Source organism: Myotis davidii, unplaced genomic scaffold, assembly GCF_000327345.1.
Source record: "Myotis davidii unplaced genomic scaffold, ASM32734v1 scaffold46, whole genome shotgun sequence".
NCBI classification, from domain to species: Eukaryota; Metazoa; Chordata; class Mammalia; order Chiroptera; family Vespertilionidae; genus Myotis; species Myotis davidii.
The window spans coordinates 5318924-5324016 of NW_006383006.1; the positions used below are offsets into that span (position 1 = coordinate 5318924).

At 40.9% G+C, this 5093-nt stretch overlaps 1 protein-coding gene across 1 annotated transcript in view; it reads right to left on the bottom strand.

Annotated features, from left to right (window-relative positions):
* The window catches only part of CASC5 (cancer susceptibility candidate 5), a 63765-nt gene that overhangs the window by 58428 nt on the left and 244 nt on the right, over positions 1-5093 (bottom strand). The gene's annotated exons all lie outside the window — the stretch shown is intronic.

Below are 5093 nucleotides of genomic sequence, written 5' to 3' on the forward strand. Positions count from 1 at the left end.
GCTGAAAGGTATCCATGAAGAAGAGGAAGAAGAAGACAAGGGTAAAGATACAAATTTTGAACAACAAATACACACCTATCAACAAATGAATCTGAAAATCAAGTGAATAATCTGATGAACAGAATGAACTGGTGATTATAATAGAATCAGGGGCATAGAAAGGGAGTGGACTGACTATTCTTGCGGGGGAAAGGGGTGTGGGGGATGTGGGAAGAGACTGGACAAAAATCGTGCACCTCTGGATGAGGACAGTGGGTGGGGAGGGAGGGAGGAGGGTGGGGTGGGAACTGGGTGGAGGGGAGCTATGGGGGTAAAAAAGAGGAACAACTGTAATAATCTGAACAATAAAGATTTAATTAATCAAAAAAAAGAAAAATTTAGCAAACTAGGAATAGAAAGTAAATTTGTTAATCTAATAAACAATATCTATTTAAAAAACAATAGCAAACATCAATTAAATAGTGAAACTTTGAAAACTTTCCCTTTGAGACCAAACAAGGGTGCCCTAGCAGGTGTGGCTGAGTTAATTGAAGCATTGAGTGGTATGCTGAAAGGTGGAGGGCTTGATTCCAGTCAGGTCACATACCTACTAGTAGATACCTAGATTGAAGGATCGATCTCTCTCTCTCTCCCTCTCTCCCCTCCTTTCTCCCATCCTCTCTCTAAGACCAATAAAAGAGAAAAGAGAGAGAGATCAAACAAGCTTATTTCCACTTCTTATCCATCATCAAGTCTTAATAGTTCTATTTCCAATATATATTCCAAACCCATTCACTTCTATCATTAGTACTACCACTGTAGTTCAAGCTACCATTATCACTCGTGTACAATACTGCAATATCCACCTTACTGGTATCCCTGTTTTCACTCTTATCCTCCCCATTCCCCCACCCCTCGCCCATCCTTTTTCCACATATTAGGCAGTTATCTTCCCCTACTTAAAACTCTTCAATGGCTTCCCATCATACTGAGATAAACTTCACCAGGACCTACCAAAGCTCTACAATACCTGATCCCTATCTGTCCCTCAGATTTCATACTGTCTCTCATATCACTGTCTTCCTTATTCACCATGCTGGCCACACTAGCATTTCTATTCTTGCACACACAAAGCTCTTTCCTGAGTCATTAAATTTACATTCTCCCTTGTCAAGAAAGCCAAGAAAAGCATGCTTTGTAGCACTGCATATGTCTCCTTTGTAATATTACCACACTGTCATTTAAGTCTGTTATGTAAATTAATTTATTCCTGTTATCTCCCCAAACTATCCTTGCCCCAACAGTAAACTATTTTTTAAAAATATATTTCATTGATTTTTTACAGAGAGGAAGGGAGAGGGATAGAGAGTTAGAAACATCGATGAGAGAGAAACATCAATCAGCTGCCTCCTGCACACTCCCCACTGGAGATGTGCCCGCAACCAAGGTACATGCCCTTGATCGAAATCAAACCTGGGACTCTTGAGTCCGCAGGCTGATGCTCTATCCACTGAGCCAAACCGGTTAGGACTACAGTAAACTATTGAGAATAGGGCTGGTGTCTCTTAAGTTCAGAGTCCAGCATAGTACCAATTTGCTGAATGAGTAATTAATAAATAATTCTTAAAAGTTACTTTATGATCACTGACTTGCATATTTTTCTCTTTTTGAGAGTATTTTAAAATTCAGTAACATATTCAAATTCACAAATAATGATATTAAATACTATCTAATCAGAACCACCTAAACATCTTCACTGTTTAAAATTAGCGAGCATCATTCCTGTCTAATCTATAAACTAGCTGGCACTTATGTGGAGAGATTAAAAAATTATTTAAGTCTCCTTTTAAAATTATTCTATTTATCACATAACTATAAGTTCCAACTTCAACAGAATTAGGAGACCCTAGATTCCCATGTTAAGCCTCATTTATAAAATTCTGTTATGGCCTGGCGGGCTTGGCTCAGTAGTTGAGCGTCGACCTATGAACCAGAAGGTCATGGTTACACCTGGGGTGCTACTGTATACTCACAGAGGTGTCCTGAGATATTTTAAAGTTTGTGAGAAATGGCAGTTCCCAACATGTCAGGCACTGCATGAACTACTAGCTCAAAATAGTACCTATTTGTATTACATTAGTTTTGATAACATATAGGATGTCCCCCAAAAATGTATACACACTTTGAATGATTATAAATTCAGAATTTATTAACATACAGTTCATTTCCAAAATTTTAAAGAAGCTACATAAATGAATATATATATATATTTTTTTTTCTCAATGGCTGTTTTCAAACTGATGACCATTCTGGTCCAGGCACTGCTGAGAACTTGAAGCAATGGAATCACAAACATCAAAATCATTTCGTTGAGTATTTGTGTGTCCTCAATTCGTCGAATGTTGCCAGTATCCCCATAAAAAGTCTAATGGATAAATTTTTTGTTGTTGTTCAGAGCTTAGTCTAACTTCACCCTTTATTTCAAATCAGTTAAATCTGAAAAGGACTGAAAATTAAGTGTTAAAGTGTAATCAGCTGTTAAAATGTGAGTAAATTTTGAGGGGGCAACACCCTGTGAATAATTATAAAGGCAGTGTTTGTACTTCAACTGCGTTTTTAGACTTCCAGTAGCATTTTAGGATGAACTTCCTTTGTTCAAAGCTTAGTCTGGCTGAAAAGAAACACTAATTGAGCTATCAGCTGTTAAAGTGTGTATACATGGGGACACCCTGTATTATTGCAAAGCTGGGTCTTTGGCAGATGCTGTGATATAAAGCAGTTCTTTTAATCAATGTGGTACAGGAAATGAGGGAGGCAGTGGCGGATCTAACTCCAAGATTTGAAAAGCTGTGCAGTGCTCAACAGGCACACATATCCAATCTATAAAAATAAAAGTGTAATATGCTAATTAGACCAGACGTCCTTCCGGACCAAGCCACAGCGGGCAGCGGGTGGGGGGCAGCAGGTGGGGGCCAGGCAGAAGTGGCAGAGGCCTGAGGCCATCGTGGTGGTGGGGGCCAAGCCCCTTGCACGAATTTTGTGCATCAGGCCTCTAGTTAGTAAATAATTGTGATTATTAATAAAATTAAGCCCTAACTGGTTTGGCTCAGTGGATAGAGCATCGGCCTGCAGACTGAAGGGTCCCGATTCCGGTCAAGGGCATGTACCTTGGTTGTGGGCACATCCCCAGTAGGAGGTGTACAGGAGGCAGCTGATCGATGTGTCTCTCTCATCGATGTTTCTAACTCTCTATCCCTCTCCCTTCCTCTCTGTAAAAAACCAATAAAAATATTTTTTTAAAGAATAAAATTAAAATATATTTTCCTTTAATTTATGCATATTATTATTTTTAAAAGGCTACTATGTAGTTAGGAAATACATTTGTTTCAACTTAATAGCAACTCTTTAAGTTGTCTGGACCTAACTATTTAACAAATGGAACCCATAAGTATTTCTTTTGGCTGAAAATTTAGGAACTACGAGTCTAAATAACCCAGAGGTCTACAAACAAAGCTACTGGGCCAAATGAGGCCTTAAAAGTGGTGTGTGTGTGTGTGTGTGTGTGTTTGTTTTTTTTTACATTTTGAATGGGTTGTAGAAAACAAAACACAACAAATAAAAAAGAATATGTGACAGAGACCATGCCAGCGATCATATAGTCTGCAAAGCCTGAAATATTTACTTTCTGGCTCCCTGTCCACTCCTGTACTTACACTAGCAATTACTAGAGTTAATGTGTTCCATGGCGTCCACTGACAGGCTCCCTTCCAGTGCTGTCCAACACAGTAGCTATTTAAACCTAAGTTAATGAAAATAAAATTTAAAATTCCCTCCTTCAGTCACAGGGGCCACATTCCAGGTGCTCAATAGTCGCATGTGACTGCAGGGTGGCGAGCTGAACAATGCAGATGTAAAACACTACCATCATCACGGAGCCTTCTATTGGACAGCTGTCCCACCAGTATCCAGAGTGGCTAATACAGTCAGTTTCTTACTTCTCATCAAAAACACCATCAGTGCTACCAGGCCCAACATTTTTACTCAGTTTTCATCTCTTTGACATCTTGTACACATTCCCAGCCATCACACAGTCATGGAGAATCACACTGCTTTGAACTTGACCTTCAATTAGCAAAACCTTAGGGTACATTTACCTCCATGTCATTCCTCCAAGTTACAGCTCAGATGCCGCTTTCTCCGGGAGGCCTCCTTTCGTCTCCACAGTCAGAGGTATCAATCAGGCCCTCCTCCTCCGTGCCCCACACAACTGTGACTCGCTCTATGTTCCTTCACCTGGCTTGTACCCTAACCATTTGTGCACCCTGTTCCCTTTCTGGACTGTGGGCTCTTTTGGATTGGGGACTCTGAACCAGCGGCTCCCCGCCCTAGCCTAAGGCTATATGACACCTGATACATAATCTGAGGAATTTGATTGATCTAATTCAATTGAAATGAAAGCTTCAATCTTAATATCTAGAGCAGCGGTTCTCAACCTGTGGGTCGCGACCCCTTTGGGGGGGGAGTCAAACGACCCTTTCACAGGGGTCGCCTAAGACCTGCGGAAAACACACATATAATTACATATTGTTTTTGTGATTAATCACTATGCTTTAATGATGTTCAATTTGTAACAATGAAATTGGGGGTCACCACAACGTGCGGAACTGTATTAAAGGGTCGCGGCATTAGGAAGGTTGAGAACCGCTGATCTAGAGCGCAAGCTCTGCTTAGGCTTCTCTGACATGTCTGTGAACTTATGGGCAATTTTCAAAGATTTTTTTTTCTTCTTAAACTCTAGTATTAAGATAAACAAGCAAGAAAAAGGGGCTTTCACTCTGAGCTAATAATGGGCAGAGGAAAGGTTTGTGAAAGCTTATTTTTTGGAGGACTAATACCGGCCTATTTGCTAATATTTTATCTGCCGGAAACGGAGCGTCTGTTCGGTGCCGGTAGCACCCCAAACTCTGTAAATAAACCACGACAGGCCGAGAGTGTGAAATCACTCGCTGCTGTCAGGTCATTTACAGCAAAGAACAGACGGGGTCGGAAACACGAACCGCGGGAGCCCCGCAGGGAAGAAGAGCGGCGGGCGCGAGGACGGGCGGGGGAGCGCG